Source organism: Glandiceps talaboti, chromosome 12 (genome assembly GCF_964340395.1).
Source record: "Glandiceps talaboti chromosome 12, keGlaTala1.1, whole genome shotgun sequence".
Lineage (NCBI taxonomy): Eukaryota > Metazoa > Hemichordata > Enteropneusta > Spengelidae > Glandiceps > Glandiceps talaboti.
This window is the reverse complement of record NC_135560.1, coordinates 16,893,674-16,912,542: the sequence shown is the minus strand read 5'-3', so window position 1 is coordinate 16,912,542 and position 18,869 is coordinate 16,893,674. Positions and strand designations below refer to the sequence as shown.

Below are 18,869 nucleotides of genomic sequence, written 5' to 3'. Positions count from 1 at the left end.
ATTCATGTAAAGACAATAAACTCAAGATTTCACATAAAAAGTAAATATGAATAAAGGGACTTCAAAACGACGTATGCAGCACGATTGTCAATATCTAAGTTAATCATGATTTCACCAGGACGATTTTGAGAGAAGGACGATATCGATTAAAACAATCCTCACAGAACTTTTGAATCATTTAATGTCATCATGGTTAAAGTTTGTTGTAAATCAGGAACTTCTATATTGCAACTGAGCAACTTATCAAAAAACAATGTGAACGTGTGACTGTACATTATCTCTATTATCCAAACTACTGGGCTGTGTCTCTAGTTGTATGGCAACTTCACTGGCATTCATATAAATCACACCTTCATTATTTTCATCATTATCTATTTGGTTATCCTTCTGCCTCTTCACTTCTTTGCCATCTGATTTTCCACCATCCGTGCTTTTGGCAGCCTTGTCGCGATGGCGCTTTTTAGAAGGAGTGTCCTTTTTCTTTAAGTCTAATTTTGGAAGGGCAACGTAAATCCCTTTCGATCCGCCAAATTTCCCTTTTACAGCGGCTTTACTACTTACTTCTGATGCTGAATCATTTCCAATTTTTGGCAGTGTCTCATGTTCAACTGGTGTATCGGCTGATTGACGTTTGCGATATGACGCTTTAGTGGCCGTTTTCAAATCACCCAGGTTTACCATAGGAAGGGCTACGAAAATCCCTTTCTTTGACTTTTCACCAAGAACATCCTTCTCTACTGATTTTGAAGACTTTGCTGCCATCATTGACTCATTAGAACTGCTGCTTGAATCTTGACATACGTCACACATGGGAGCTGAGAGAATAATGAAAACTGAATGTGAGCAATAATTGATTATACATATGGTTTTGGGTAAGTAATAATAAGTGTATTAACACATCCTCCTCCTCACTAACAACAACAACAACAACAACAACAACAACAACAACAACAACAACTACTACTACTACTACATCATCATCATCACCACCACCAACAACACAGTCCGTTATTTGAACAAACAATTCGTGAACTATTATACAAGTAAATCTAGTATATACATAGTTTTCTGAAGAGTGATTAGAAAATTGCAAAGACTTCTTGGCTATCGATCTAAAGTTTATCCTTAGTTCGTACGTGACACAACAATCTTGTCAATCAAATAAAAGTATATGAACCTGTAACTGATGGACAGTTGATATATATTGTTAGGCTAAAGTGTATCTTGATATTCATTACCAGCTACCAAGTTACTTACTTACTTACTTACCCATTGAATGAACACCCAGGGACATCTGAAACGAGGAGGGACATCATATTTAGGGAAATTATGTGACGTGTATACCTAATATCGCGGGTTATGTTCACACAAGAGAAGTCTGTCTGTGGTTCACATTATATTTTCATCAGACGTACTTTGAATTTCCTAAATTGGGGTTTTAGATAAGTGTGTACTGTCCTCCTACTGTTGCCTATGTTGTTGGGCTTGTGAAACACAGAAACGGTGTCAAACTTTAACCGTTCAAATATTCAAATACTAATTTTCTCGTAGTATTTGACACTAAAATATACACAGTCAACATGCCAAGGAAGATTATCACTTCTGTTTTTTTACAACGCTTAATTTGCCGACTGTGTTTGGATCAGTAATTGAAAAATTAGTTTGACTTACAGTTTCATGGCATAATTACATATTAAGTATTCTGACATATTCATATTTCATTGTTATTGTTGACAACATAGCCTTACCTTTCTATGTTTTCTAGAAGGAGTCCGTCGACCGGAAAACCTCGGTCTTTTCGTTGTGAGATGTGTCAACGGCTCGCTGTACGATGCTTGACAGATATCAAATATTTCATTCCCCTTTTGAAGCACATGAACATTACGAGCTACAGTTTCCCGTATTTTTTCCTCATGGCCAAACTGCGAGGTCGTCGTCGTTCCCGAGCCCCTTTGTCTGTCATCGTCATCGAGACCAATAGATGCGATGGACACTAATGCCGGTGGTGGACTGGATTTCTCAATGCTGTCTGCTTCGGCCTCGTGGCCAATAGACATTGCAGACACTGAGATCGTTGATTGACGTTTCATAATGTCATAATCTGCTTCATGGTCATTAGATGTTACAGACATCTCTGTAGATAACGGAGACTCATGTACGTCATCTTCATCAAGACCAATGGACGATACGGACACTAATGTTGGTGACGGACGTTTCATATTGTCATCTGCCTCGTTGTGAACAGAGGCTGCAGACGTCACTGTCGGTAATAGAGAATGTGTAATGTCATCGTCATTATATCCAAATTCATCGAGGACGGTACTTATGACATTCTTCGCTAAGGTTATACTTGCAGAGTTCTTTCGCGGTGTCTTCTTTATCTTTAGTAAATCATATTGTACATCTGTGAATTTACTTTTGTCGATTACAGATTTAACACGCTCATCTCTACGAGAAGTTTCCTTTTCACTTAAGACCAACTGTGGAAGTGCTACATAGATCCCCTGTGAACCCTCAAATTTCCCCCTTGTGATAGACGTGGTAGGTTCTTCTACAAATGGAAACTTGTCACTTGTTGTTACTGCCTCTCCGGATTCCTCAGAGGCCTGGCGTTTACGGAAAGATGCAGTTTTTGAATCACTTAAGTCTACATGTGGAAGAGCTACATAAAGTCCCTCAGACGCTGTGAAAAATATATGAAACAGAATAATTATTTAAAAAATCAACAAATTATCTTATATACTGTATCAGACATGTGTCCTGCATAGGCATTATTGAAGAAGACCCTACGAACTTTGTGATGATAAATAGCCAAAAGACACTTTGAAAAAGCCATTATAACCCCCTCCCCCCATAAAAAGGGATCATTCGTATTCTTTTTTTTTCAATAAAATAGAGATAAGAAAACAAACTGTTGCTCACCTTTGGAAGAAACGCCTGGTACTTGCTGTAATAAAATTAGAGAACATTCATTTAAATCACAACTTAACGTTATTACAATGTATCGACCATTTCCTTTCAAATAAATATCACAATAAACACATATTCATTACATTGCACATAACAATACAATATTTTATATGAACATAATATAAATGTAGAATCGGAACCATAAAAAGGAGAACCTGTCCATTTTGATTTACAACCGAGTCAGCAACCCTTAGACTAGTAGAGCGTCCTCTACAGGTGAACTTGGTGTACAGCCGGAGAACGAATTTGAAGTATATGCAATCAATACTATGCATTTTTGTAGTGATAGCGTCATCGTGGTCGCCTTTTTTGTCTTATACGGGAGTACCTATAAGATCTAAGTCCTCATCGTACTGAATTCACCACTAATAACAAGTGGGTCTGCTCTCCTGTCTCTACAGACATAAAATGTCGCAATACTTTTAGGATAACGGTGGTAGTCAGCAAAGCTTTGTGGTCTGCATATCATTCCTAAATGTTCTACTATCTTAGAATGATGAGGTACAGGTCAACTGGAATAATCCAGGTAGGTGATACTTGACTGTGTCTCTTTCCATCACAATAGCGTTCAGTTTATTTTAAATGTTTTTAATCCCAACGTTTCTTAGCAGACCAACTTACCTTACTAATGCTAATTTCGTCAAAACCCACAAGTAGATCTCTTCCTGTCTTCCTACCATCTCTTCGGTACTGTATTGAAGGATGTCGTTTTCCTAGGTATTTGGGTCTGTCTTTGGTAAGATGAACTAACGGTTCACTGGTCAGTTTGACGTTTTCAAATTCATGCTCGGCAACTTTGAATTTTGGGTACAATGCCCCTCGCTGTTAAAATCAAAACACGTTTAAACAATGTTAACGGGCGTGGGTTAATTTACATGTATCCATGGAGACATGTCAGAGAAATGTTAGGTCCTAACTACAGAAATTCAAATTTAAATGCATATATTGATCTTGACAACTTACCCTTGATTCTAGGTCTTTTTTCTTCCTTGTACATTTTCCACACAAACACGAAAACAAGTTACCGAAACATGGACATGTTTTGACGGAGGGTTTCTTTTGATTGGATGTAGAAGCGACACTAGATGCAGGAGTAACCTGTATGAGAAGGGAGAAAAGTTACAAAAAACATAGTATGAACATTAGATTGTCATAAAGTGATTCGGGGAAAGGATCGGTAAAAAGATGGCACAATGATGGCATGTCTGTCTGTCTGTCTGTCTGTCTGTCTGTCTGTCTGTCTGTCTGTCTGTCTGCCTGCCTGCCTGCCTGCCTGCCTGCCTGCCTGCCTGCCTGCCTGCCTGACTGTCTGTCTGACTGTCTGTCTGTCTGTCTGTCTGTCTGTCTGTCTGTCTGTCTGTCTGTCTGACTGTCTGTCTGTCTGTCTGTCTGTCTGTCTGTCTGTCTGTCTGTCTGTCTGTCTGTCTGTCTGTCTGTCTGTCTGTCTGTCTGTCTGTCTGTCTGTCTGTCTGTCTGTCTGTCTGTCTGTCTGTCTGTCTGTCTGTCTGTCTGTATCTATCTCTCTCTCTCTCTCTCATGTTGCGTTCATTATTTTGTTTTCATTGGTTTTGCTTTCCAGGCTACTAACCTTATTTCTGCCGATTCTGTCAAAACCCATAAACAGATCCTGTCTCTTCTGAGTTCCATCTCTTCGGTACTGTATTGAAGGATATCGTCTTCCTAGGTATTTAGGTCTGTCTTTGGTAAGATGAACTAACGATTCACTTGTCACTTTGACATTATCCAAATCAAACACAATCTCTCCTGTTCTATGGTGCACTGACCCTATCTGTAAAATCAATGGATACATTTTCAACAACTCATTATCAAATTTATCTCCCGACCGCAAGGGGGCGGGCTTCGATATACAGTCTCTTTCCCCTTATATACGGACTACACTATTCACTGACAAGTAAAGATGACGTTTGTACATTTCATGTATTCGCATTATATAAGATGTACATCAGAAGCACGTGTTTGTCTCCATTTGTTATAAACGTATTTTGCGAATAATGGAAAAATTGTAAAATGTGATGAGATAGAAAAATGTATACACGATAATGTAATATATTTGATCTTCTATTGTAACAGATGTAAAAAGAAAGATACGTGGCGTGGTCTGTACTCGTACCATAGACCGTGGATGGTAAATGCCACTCAGTAGATACATCATATGGTTATTGTTATTCGGAGTGTGGAGTGTGGGTGGGGAACAACTTTGATGCGACCAGTTTGAGGCTAACAAGAATGTGAAGTTCTCAGACTCGGGGGGGGGGGGTCTATTACTATTCTACTTACACACATTTTGATCGCTTCCCGATCAGAAATTATATGGTATTTACATATTAATTTTCAGATATATTTTCGATCATACTTACTCTTGACTGAAGAACTTTGTGATCTTTTTTCTTCTTTTTCATCTTTATGAGTAACTGAATCTCAACTTAGCATCCTATACGTTATGTACTAGTGGTGGCAGACTTGGCGTATATACCAGAAGTGAAAAGACAGAAAATACAGAAAAACAACAACAATAAGAACATTTACAAGTATATATGCGTGACAATAAAAAAGAAAAACATGAAAAAATATGAAACCAACCTGCTTCGCACGTTTCATCGTTATTGTACGATCATATTTGTGATATAAACTTGACATTTGAATTTATAAGAGAAATTAGATGGCAATACCGCTAACTTAGCAGTCGCTTTAGTTTTATGGTATTCGAATTCACCAATGCCATATACGTACATCGGATTGTGTTATTGTCTGCATCATGTGGTCATGGCGTTCGTTGCAAGTGAACGTTGAGGGCGCACTTCGCTATTCGTGCGTGTGTTCTCCTAAGTTCGAATAGAACGAATATGACAGTGAACTCTAAAACTTAAAAGAGTATATTACTCAATCTGTCTCCGTTTTTTCTTCTTTGCAATTTATATGTAGCATAAAGTTTATTTAACTAGTGTATTAAATTGTTCCTACAAATGGTTTATCCCGATCGGGATAAACGGATACCGTTTATTTCAGAACACTCGTCAAACCCTTGCACTGAAAAATTGTCCTGAACAACCTACGTGTTATCCCTGTAGGTCTTTGAGAGTAGAAATCACACATAGCTGTTTCCTCATGCCCCAGTTCGTAGTTACGTTGCGCCAGAGAGTTCAAAGGGCATTTATCCTGAACTGGATACAAAAATCTTATCTTGATCGGGATATTATTCCAATGGATGATATTCCACTCTCTGACTGAATACGTAACAAGAACAATGAGTAATTTCGATCCATCATGTGCACTGGTAAAATTAATGATGTTAGACTTTGTCATAAGATATGTGATAGTATCTGAGTTCTGTGTGTGATTTATCTACAAGAGATACTTTAATATTTCAATACATATTGCTTTTTCACTTTTCCTTAAGGGAGGGGTCATAAATAAAAAAGGCAAGTGTTATTTGATATAGCGTATTTGATATATCCAATAATGATGCCAGATTAACTTACGTTCATCAAGTCGGTAAAACACAGTTTGTTGACCTAATTAACAGGCGAAATGTTATTCGTAAATAATTACAACCCTTGGTACACGACCTGGTTATACTAGCTCGTTTCTGGTGTTTAGATTTCCTCCACTCGAGAACAGTGATGTATGATGTGGTGTTTTTTCTAAACGCAGTATAAATTACAACTAACGGTATTAAAATATTTCCTTCCCTTTTTGTGTTCAGAGAGTCAAAACAAAGAAGTGGACATTATCCTCTCGTTATCTGCCAGGAAGCAAGTATGCCATGAAGGAAAGCAGCTGGGAATAATGATGATGGGGAAATCCTTGTGTTCATATGGAAGCTGTGGCCTTGGCCTCGATAACAATCTTTAACATCGAGTAAATGCACAGTTTGACGCACTGGTGCGATGCGTACTATTACAGTACAGAAAAAAATCATTAGGGGTAGGGGTAGGGGTTTGATATCTCTGTGATGTATGAAGTTGTTCTGATAAAATGGTGACATGTTAATTATGTTTTATCCACCCTCTAGATTGTTCTGACAGTCGCTTGTGATTTTTCGACTGTTATCACTATTATAGTCGATAGTCTACAGCCTGAGAAAGGAATTTTTGAATGTTTACACATGGCAGCTATACAATTAATCTAAGTACTATTATACCGACTGGAAGTTCTGTGGCTCTTTGAATATTGTCCGAAGGCTAAAGTCATAATTTTTACTGTATGACATGTACCGATTCCAAGCTGGTGTTTAGTTCTCAGCACGTTCAGATTTGTCTCTACACCTGTTGTCATGGTTGACCTATTTCCTTCAGATAAACTGATTTGTTTCCTTAGCTTTATTTAAAGGATTGAGAGCGGACGCCGAAATCATGAGTTCACTTGACATATAATAGGCCCTATATATGTGTACCGATATGTTCTTACGATAACCCCCCCCCCCCATATACGAAGTACTCGTAAACGGCGTAACGATAACCCCCAACCCCCCAAAAAACAACAAAACAAAACATAACAAAACATAACAAAACAAAAACGATTCGGAACTACTTATAAACTACGTAACTATAACCTCCCATATACAAACTATTACATAAACGGCGTTTATATACAATCATCACTAAAAATTTCGTTTTACCGCCGCCGCCACCACCACCACCACCACCACCACCACCACCACTACCACCACCACCACCACCACCACCACCACCACCATCATCATCATCATCATCATCATCATCATCATCATCATCATCATCATCATCATCATCATCATCATCATCATCATCATCATCATAAATCCCATTGCTGTTTTTCATTCTTGATCAGTTGAGTGTCCTAAGAAATCAGAAGTAACAAAGTATTTTTACAAAGCAACTACCCAAACAGGTGTTACACTGTAATAACACAAACCCTCGGACATAATCTCTATGTGTGGAAATAATATACAACAGGTGACAACAACGCCATAATTGTTCAGCAAACCAAAATATCGACATGAAATGTTGTTAAAGTAACAAATTTGTCCACACAAATTTGTAAACTGGCGTGATTGCGAGGATTATGTGTACCTGGGTAATGTTTTCACATGCATTCTGTCGTTTCATGCCCCAAATTAGTAGTTGGGGAGTATAATTGATTGTAGCCAGTTACAGAGTAACGAGCGGAGACCCGAAGGGGAGCTACAATGCTTGTGAATACTTCGAATTCATTCCAAGTTTAGAGTAACTGTTGTGGAGGTATATATATACCACCCTTTCGGTCTCACGAATAGGTGGAGAGTATACATTCATTGTGGCCATCCAAACTTACAAAAACACTGACAGATCACATCTTTTTTTTTTAATTTTGTGCCATTGGAATAATCTGAAGTTGCTAATATACGAGATCTCCACATACTTTAGCTAATTCATATGTTAGGTGTGACTCTGAAAGTATGTAGCTTTATGTCTTTTTCGTGCGTGATATATTTGTAGCATATAATGTCAGAGAATAGATGGTATCCAAATAAACATATAACAATCATTAAGACGAACATTACGTCTGAGATTTTGAATATACACATTGACGAATACTGAACTATGAATGGCTTACTTTGTTTTATTCAAATATTGAGTTGTAAAAAAGGCATGACATATGTCTGTTACATATCATTATAAAGTTTGACAGCTTTCATTTCTATATTGTACTCACATCACCGAATTTGGTCATGTGATCGATGGGTGAGTAATCAATGTTTATTAAACCGATAAAAACGTTTCAATATTTAGTATGACAACGGTCTAAAATAATATATGACGCTACGTTGGTGAATGTCAGAAATTGCACGTACTTCAAAAATACATATTAGTATTCAGATTGTTATCTCGAAAATATGCGCAGTATACGTACGTAGTGGATGAGGTTTGAAAATGAGATGAAAGCCTCTGTCAAGGCTGGTGTACATGGTTATAAAGAAAGTTGGAATGTCCTTATATGGTATTGGTCCAGAGTTAATACATATACTGGTGTGTAAAGTAAACATCGATTCGGCTCTCAGGTCGATCAAAACGTGGTACCATTGTTGGTTTAGTTCGAGTCCGTGCACAGTTGTGACTCCCCGTTACATAACACCGTCCTTTGTTCGTAATATAAAATACACCGGTTATTAATACGGGTATACATTTACACCTTGAAGGCTATAATAATTAATATTATGCACCATTGTGTCAAAAGTATCAAAAATATTAAACGCCCGACGAGGATATTTCAAGTCTTCGATATACGACATTTGATGCGTTACCATTGAGCCCTAACCGTTCAACGTACTGCTGGTAACGTTTTTGTATTTTTCTTCGTCTGTAGTGGAAAAACACGTAAACAGACATACTCAGTGCTAGGACACAGGCCGGCCAAAAGATAGCATGGAAAATAACCTGTTCATTTGGTATGTCAACATTACAAATCACAACTTGACTTGGATTTTCTGTGCTGTATAGACAGGTGTATGACGTTCCAACTCGGCCATATTTCGTCGTAAAGTTGGCTACCTCTGTTTGAATTTCATCGTATGATTGTTGGTCAGGACAAGACACTGCGGCTGAACACTGAAAAATAAACGAGAAGATTAAGGTTATAGTTGGTATGAGAGAGAACAAAAACATGTATTACGACATACATGGATGGAAAACTGTGTAGATTCTTTGGCAGCCTCTATTTATGCATGTCTCCTAATGAGTTATACTATATGTATAGGAAACGGGTGGATCAGGTTGAAGCTTTGGTATTCCAGGTGTGCTGTTGGAAAATGGTTGATCTGCCACGGTCCCTATGTGTGTGTATGTGTATGTGTGTGTGAGTGTGTGTGTGTGTGTGTGTGTGTGTGTGTGTGAGTGTGTGTGTGTGTGTGTGTATGTGTGTGTGTGTGGGTGGGTTGGTGGGTGGATATGTACATGTCTGTGATAGAGGGAATGTGATCTGAGTTGAAAAGAGTTTATTCCGCATCCATCCATACGTGTGGACGTATGGTCATCCGTAAACTTGACAGTGAGAGAATAATCGTCGTCACAGAAGATACAAGTACAGTGCAGTACCATTTTCTAAAGTAAACACCTATCCAATCACTTTGTATGTGAACATGATACAATAGGAAAACATGTTAGGAATGTAGTTTTAGGCCAAATGACATTCCTGGGCTAAACTAGACTATAGTCGTAACCACCACTATTATCACCCTATTACCAACGTTATCATCTTCAGCAATCTGATAAAAATGTGATCACGGAGATCGATAGATTTCGAGAAGGCTCCAATCATTTTATTTACAGTACTTCATGGCTACTGAGGTACTATATTGTCCTTGTCATTTGTAATTGTCGTTTGTTTACAAGTTGGGCATTCACAGCAACAGTCTCTAATAAAATCGAACCTTGTCTGTTTTCAGATTGGATCAGATTTAATTTATGTAAATATATAAGCTTACATTTGATTGCATGATACACAACAAGAATATGTACATAAATGATATATGATTATGATATAAGAGATATGATATGATATGATATGATATGATATGATGTGATGTGATGTGATGTGATATGATATGATATGATATGATATGATATGATATGATATGATATGATATGATACACCCGTACACGGAGTAATAAGTCGGTCTTGATTTAGGGACAATGTCATAGTCGCGCCCCGACTTAGTCCGTCTGCAAATAGGACTATATGATATGATAATGATATAATGTGCTATGATATGATATATACATGATATGATATGACATGTTATGATACTGTGCATGTATTTACTGTGAAGACAAATGCAGGTATTCAGTAAATACCTCTTAATTGGCAATGTATAATTTATGAGCACCTCAAAGGCCCGAACTGTCATAACGACTTCATTGAATACTTTCTGTGTGTCAACCAACGTGATCGTTCTACATGTTGTAAGCTACATACTACCTACTCGAAGGAAATGTCACAAAATGTAAAACATTCCAAAACAACTGGCATGAATCGTGTAGCATTCCGACCTACTTACCGTTGGTTGGTGTGTCAGAGTGGAAAGGTCGTTATACAAAGTTGACGACAGGGTAGTCTGATTGTCACGTGTTACATAATTGACGTGAATTTGAGTACAACTGAAAGTGGCTGGACAAGAATAGCCGTGCATACACTCCTTTGAACAGTCTTTCACTTTTGTTGAGACAGATTCAACGGTACAGTTCGTCTGTAGAAATTGATTGGCTGTTGTTATAGCTTTCCATGCTGGCTCCACAAGTACAACATAACACACTGCAAATGCAACAATTGCTACAACGGCAAGAGCGAATGAAAGTATGATCCCCACCATGATACGCCCACCTCGGATTCTCATACTGCTGCTTTTTGTTCCAAAATCACTAGGAATCTTCGGAAAACACTCCCTCGATAGATCAGTATTTTGTTCTGTTGTAACGTGTAACCGAAAACGCCGTTCTAATCAACATTCGACACACACAACTCCACTGGCCCGCTCTCCGTCTAATATTAACGACGCCGGCTTTCAACTGAGAACAGGGTCACATACTTTGCGCACGCGTCAACTTTAAAAAGCGGTGACCAACAAGGTAGGCGATATCAAATATCGGGTGGGGGGGGGGGATTAACAGTTACTTCCTGTATTCATTACAATCAAGTATCAATGGTTTGCCCGTTCATCGTTCAACAGGTTTACAAAGGTTAATAATGAATTGTTTTCTGAGGGCCAAGGGCGAGGGATGTACTGGTATATGGTAACACTCGAACATATCGTATTTATCGAATTTAAGTGACACTTGTCTATCTTGATTCTAAATTAATCTAAGATCAAAAGAAATATATGTATATACAATCTCTCTCTCTCTCTCTCTCTCTCTCTCTCTCTCTCTCTCTCTCTCTCTCTCTCTCTCTCTCTCTCTCTCTCTCTCTCTCTCTCTCTCTCTCTCTCTCTCTCTCTCTCTCTCTCTCTCTCTCTCTCTCTCTCTCTCTCTCTCTCTCTCATATTTGGCCAGGACAAGGATATGCTAACTGTTACCAGGAATGACCACCCTCTCGCCATACCATTGATTTGAGCCGTCCCTTTATGTCAGGGTATGAAAAACTGTTTGTTTTGTTGTGCACGTCACAGTTCCGCATACCGCGCCTTCAACATGTTTGCAAAGCCGACGAATACTTCCCTTACATTGTCATTGCCTATAGTACATACCCTGTGAGACGTTATTATATAACAGTATTCATATGCATAAATCCATCTATTTATATTATGGTCAAGTTATAACCCGTCGCGTTGATTCATAGTTATATTTACTGACGAGTCATAAGCTACCAGCAATGTATCACGATATCTTAAAACCGGAATATGTGTACTCTATCACACTGTGTACTAGAAAGTAGGCGATTGGGGGTTTGAATTTTGATTTCCCCATAACCCCATCCGCATGTATTCCAGGCTATACATACTGTATTCGTTGTGATATGCCACGAAAACAACATTGACTCCTCCACATATGCAACTTCAATGGCCAGACACAGACTAAACATTTACAAATATATGTCACTATCAGTGTCTCAATATGGTTTTACTACAGTCATATAACTGTATCCTCTTGTCATTATATATCTTCATGCTGTCCTTGTGTACGACTACAATAACAAACTCTGAGGTCGGTCGTCGACGCGTCATCATATAGTTTGGTAAAGTATACCTCCTATCGTGAGCGTCCTTTTCAACATCGCCATGACCCCATTTTCTGTTTATATGACACATCCTCCGTTCAAGGACTGTGATAAAGTAAATTTAGGTGGATTAGACAGTAAAATGAAGTTGGTGGCGCTCTTTGAGCATGATCGTCAGCGCAGTATATCGTACGCGGTACAGTAGATTATTGAAGCGCCACCAACGGCCTGATTTTATAGTCTAACTTCATCAAAATTAGATTGTAAAATACGTCGTGTTATTCATTCCTATCAGGCTTCTCAACCAGTGAGTGTTGGCTGACAGCGGGGCATGAATGTCGCTCCTTACAAATTACATAGTCCTGCTTGTAGACGGTGCACGCGTTCGCTCAACACCGTCCTGCGAAAAGCAACGTAACCCGCCTAAGTAATATCGAGTGCGCCAACTCAAAATATTGACGTACCAATAACAAAAGAATTACATACCCAGCTATCAAATATTAGCAATCGATCGAATATGTACTCATTTTACATCTCTTTGACGATAGTAGTCTCTGGTAAGATAAAAAAAAGTGTCGAAATCGGAACTTTCCAGTTCCGACTGTACAAGGAGGAGGCTCGAAATTACAGTTGAACTTGAGATTTCGATATTTTGGGTCATCCGAACTGGGACTTTTGAAGCCACGGCGAGGTAAAATTACTAATTAGTCGATTATTTGCTAATATTTGACCACAGGGTGCGTTAATTGCCCAGGACGGAGAAGGAAGGGACGGCTTTACAAGCACTACTATACAGCCGCACTAGCTACAACTTGAACTTTTTTTTTTTTTTTAATGTTTTGTTAGATATAATACCTTACTCGTGGTATCGAAACCCTTTTCTCATATTCAGACAAAGCCCCCCAAAATCACAAAATTCTTTGATAAAAATCGATCATATAATTAATATTCTATACCAGACAAGGTTATCATTTCATGCACAAAGAAATTAATCCATTAAACGGAAAGTCTGCACGTCTCCCATATGGTCTAGTGGTTAGGATTTGGCGCTCTCACCGCCAAGGCCCGGGTTCAATTCCCGGTGTGGGAACATATACTTTTGGAGATGGTTAATTTCTGATAATAATATGTACATGGTATAGCACAACGTCATAGATGCCGAGATTGTTTTTCCGATCTTCGTCTAATTACGAAAATCAAGAAATTTGATTTGAGTGTGCAGAACAATCTAAGATATGAGTTCCGTCACCTCGGTTATTAGAATTTAAAACCCTGTTCATTGTAACAATACTATACTGTGCAGTAAAATTGAAAACAAACTCTGAACGATATTTACATGATTACGTAAATGCTAGTAATTATATAACAATGTTCATGTCGATGTTAAAAATCATCTTCTTATAACATAAAGGGGGGGGGGGTAGTATCCATATACTGACGCCATTGCAACGTTTTTATGTTTTGTGCCTAAATGCCAGATTTAAGTCACCTTAAAGTAAGTGATGATTCAGTTTGACTCAGTAAGTAATATAATGCTATAGGCTAGACATATTTTAATATGCAGCAAACATACGTATAAACTCGGCTTATGCCCTTTAAGTGCAGTGCAGTGGGGAACGTGTTTCGTGACACTTTTTGTTATTTTATAGACCAAGAAAATTTATTAAGCTATATATTATGTTTGATATATATCTCCCATATGGTCTAGTGGTTAGGATTTGGCGCTCTCACCGCCAAGGCCCGGGTTCAATTCCCGGTGTGGGAAATAGTATTTTTTGGAAACATTACCAGTTAATGTAAGAACATCCAAATTTTTGCTATATGAAAAATTTAAATATTTTTTAAATGCAGCACACAGGGCGCCTTTTTTTCAATCGTCGTTCAATCATAATATTTGCTTTTAGATTGTGAGAACAAAGGTTTGGATCAAATGGTATCTTTAACGAAATTTTGGATATGCAACTGAATATGAATATCGCGAGACCTCAGGGAGCATCGACCATATTTCAAACCCAAAATCACTACCACATTGGAAACTAAGGATAGGATTTCACATCAATCGTACCACTGAGCTACAAGTAATGATAGTGAAGTGGTCTCTTTGTTTGATGTTAAAGGATCAAAGGTCAACAACGTGATGTTAAAGGATCAAAGGTCAACAACGTGAAATACAAAATATTGAGTACAGATAGATGGTACAAACCTAGCATAAAATGGAGGCGTTCTGTTATTTTCCCTTTAACATGCTTTCTACTGTAGCAGTGAATTATGAGATCCTAGACACAAATTGTGATTTATTAGCTGTGAAGAGCGATGTAATAATATGACCATCGTGACACATTCAGCCGTCTACAAATGAATGATTATCTGACCTATACCTTTCCTAGGCACGCTGATCGCCTCAGAGTCAACGACGAAGTAGGAATAACTAATGTAATATATTAGAAACTGTTTCACAAAGTACGCCCTTGGGCACATATGTTTCTTTCCTGAAACTGCAATATGAATGTATATACGGCTGTGTGTTAGTACAGAAAGTCGCTGAAATTGAGATGTGTTCGGTGCTCGTAAAATGTCATCCCTTAGAATGTATATTAATGTAAGATACTAAGTAAGGTATTTGGTAATTTACCTATATCGTCTGCCTGAAGTACAACTAATGTGAATGATGTAGTATAATACTTGCGATTGTATATTGTGCTGGCACGATTTTTCCCTTACTTTGTGTTTCGTTTCCATGACCTTTAAAAAGACATTAATAATCGAAACCCCTTTACGACTGCTGGACTAATCAGAATGCCGGGTAACTAATATGTGGTGATGCTAATACACGAAGTATGAAATATGTCCTTAATACGGCGTATTCCGGTTATCGAACTTCCGGTTGTTTCGCAGGAAAGTATCGCGAGAGGGCGCACCATATCTGACAAAGTGAGGGCCAGAATTTTCGTCATGGCATCTAATAGTATGGCGATGTATGAAGCTGTCAACAAAATGGGCGTAAAAGAACTCCGTGCATTCATAAAAGAGTGGAAAATTACTACTTCTAAATCTACTAGATATCGCCAGAAATGCTGTCAACCTTGGTCTTGAAACACTAGAAAATGATAATTTTCTGAGAGAACTGACGAGGAGACGAATAGTGGATGTCGGGCATCAAAATATAGAACTAATCGACAGTGGAAACATTGAAAGTTGGACGGAGGACCTTCGAAATATACCCGATGTAGACATGATAAACATATTTCTTTACCTTACTGGTGTCTGTTGCTTGACAAAAGAACGATTAGAAAATTACAAATCTGACAACAGCTTCCAATCTGATTAAAATCCGATGTAGATGTTGGCTGATCGTTCATTGCTATTTTACCTTCGTTATTTTGCCTGAATTGACCTTCTTGGTACATGTTTTTAGCTTGCCTGATCGCCTCCTCTACGATCAGGCTAAAAAATGTAAACATGTACCAAGAAAAATGATATCAGGCAAAATAACGAAGGTAAAATAGCAATGAACGATTAGCCGACATCTACATCGGATTTTAATCAGATTGAACAGCTTCCAGCTACAGTCATTGCAATATTGAGAGTTCGGTCGACAATTACCAAGCCACATGTTTATATTGTAACTGATGTCGCCGCATACTTAGGCCTTCCTTGTTTATTAGAACAGTGGTGTAGCACCACGGGTGAAATCATAAAACTTTGTCCGGAAAAAAACATTTCATGTAATGGTTATAAGTTGGCATAAACATATTTGTATTGATATACTCATCTTTACTATCACACTTTGGTTAGCTTGCTATTCTTCATTCAGGACCATCAGTGTATAAAAAAAACCATTGAAGTCGGCAACGAATCATAAATATTGTTATTGTGATTGATGTACCACACCGCCCACCCCTTCAATGAATCGGCCTTCCATATAACGTTTACGTGGTTCACTCATCATACCATGTCTTATACCGATCTGATTAAAATCCGATGTAGATGTCGGCTAATCGTTCATTGCTATTTTACCTTCGTTATTTTGCCTGAATTGACCTTCGTGGTACATGTTTACGTTTTTGTCCTGATCGGTAGAGGAGGCGATCAAACATGTACCACGAAGGTCAATTCAGGCACAATAACGAAAGTAAAATAGCAATGAACGATTAGCCGACATCTACGTCGGATTTTAATCAGATTGGTTTTATACAAGCTGCAATAACTGTAGCGTATATTGTGATTTTGAGGGTTCTTTCGTCTGTTTTTGTACCTTTTTCCGTTCCGATGTTTGACTGGAAGCAATCGCTACAATTTCTCCAACGGTAACGCAAATGGACGAGGTCACACTGAAAACGTGAGTGAGATGTCAGTGTACTACCCGTTTCAAAATGTTGCTACTTTTGGGTTTTCCTCACGGTCCAATTGCAGAGCCAAACTTACGCGAAATATTAGGAGAACAAGAGGTTAATTTGCTATTTCGTTATTTGATGGGCGATAATGCAATATTATAGCGTAAAGTTACGGGGAATGACAAAAAATCTTTAGTCAGTGGTTACGATGCCTATAGACTCTATGCTTTGCAACAATGCTCTACAATTCTGGCCCTCACTTCCGGTTCTTAAACAGCGCCCCTAGTGGCCAAACAATCATATCTTTTATCTTTTCGGGGCTTCTTCGATAACCGGAATACGGCGTATTGTTTGCTCATTGCTTTGGTATAGAATTTCACATTTGAAGATATCACTGTCATGTATTGGAATGCGAGCATTTTTAATACAGAAATCGTCATTATTATATGCATCGAAAAACAGCGACTCAATTTATATGTATATGTACAGTATACATAAATTGTCGTTCGTCAACATTAGTTATGCATGGCCTCTAGAGACGACTTTTGAATGAAGAAATGTCAATAAATAAATTGTTCTGTGCTTCCATGACTATTACGCTACTATCACGCTCGTCACGCTATTGGCTGTTCAAAAAGTTCAATATTACCATAAATTTACATACCATTTTAAGATGGGTTACGTGTGTATATGGATTTTTTTTTCCAACGAAGCATATCTGAATCCGTGCAGTATAGCACAGTGTAGGCAAACAGACGACATAGAACTTCTTCTTTCTGAAGTGGATATAATGTAGGTTATATTGATGGAATTTCCAAACATCTTTCCACAGACGACAACATGAAGAATTACAAAGCTGATTGGAAAGTGTGAGTTTAATGAAGTAATTTCAATCTGCTGGTAAGTCAAATGTTACATTTTCTCTCCCAGACCCAGTCTTATTTCACGATTGACTGTCATGTATGTTTTTGTCTTGAAATATCCCGAGGGTGGACTGACGCTAATGGAAATTGTTTGTTACAGAACATTTTTAGTAATGGCGTGGTGACGTGTCGTCATTCCTGGAACTGTATTATTGATAATAACTATTCTAGAATATATGAGCCAGACATCGTGATAAAAGCACTGTCATAAAATACACTTTCAAGAAATCCATTTAAATCTTAAATCGATTCATTGTTTAATGGAAATAATAAGGAGATATGATTGCGTACTTAGCAAAATGATTCTTATATCCTAACAATGGTATAGAGGACATTATCATCGGAAAATAATATTTTCACCCATCTACTCCAAATCCATTGTATACCTGCATGTGTCAAGACCATATATGACGATATTTCTACCTTAAACCTGGAGTACAGAAACATGTATAAACTAGGTCCCAAATCGATTGCTCCAGACAGGGAAGGTACATAAACACACCAGACAGTGTTCATATTCTATTTTGAAGCAGCTACAGAAAGACCATTACATTTACGTGGTAATCCTCGATGTAAAACGAACTACATAAACGTCCATGGGGACTAAATATATAGTAGTAATGCATTTTACACACGAAAATCCATTGATGTTATTACAAGCCTGATTCAATGTACAAATAACTCCAATTTATCCAATTGCAACTATTGCTATTTCTACTGTATTAGTGGGGTTCGTATTCATGGAAGAGTGTACTATATCGCCGAGACGTATAATTAATCGAAACGTGTAAGAAATGCATCACTTTTTGTATTAACGTAAAAGGTGAAGTGCCTTAATGTTAATGGATTTCAAAACATTCAATATGAGTAGACCTAAAAACAAAATAACTACTTTCTAGATGTTCGAGAAATCCAGTCTGTCATTTTTTTACACTTAAGTTCAAAGGCCATA

General features: G+C 37.9%; 2 non-coding genes across 2 annotated transcripts; both read left to right on the top strand.

The window, feature by feature from the left end:
- The first annotated feature begins 13,678 nt into the window (after positions 1-13,678).
- On the top strand, positions 13,679-13,750 carry Trnae-cuc (transfer RNA glutamic acid (anticodon CUC)). The gene has a single exon. It is a non-coding gene; the product is annotated as a tRNA-Glu (tRNA).
- A 603-nt stretch (positions 13,751-14,353) lies between these two features.
- Trnae-cuc (transfer RNA glutamic acid (anticodon CUC)) lies at positions 14,354-14,425 on the top strand. Its single transcript has one exon. It is a non-coding gene; the product is annotated as a tRNA-Glu (tRNA).
- Positions 14,426-18,869: the final 4,444 nt, after the last annotated feature.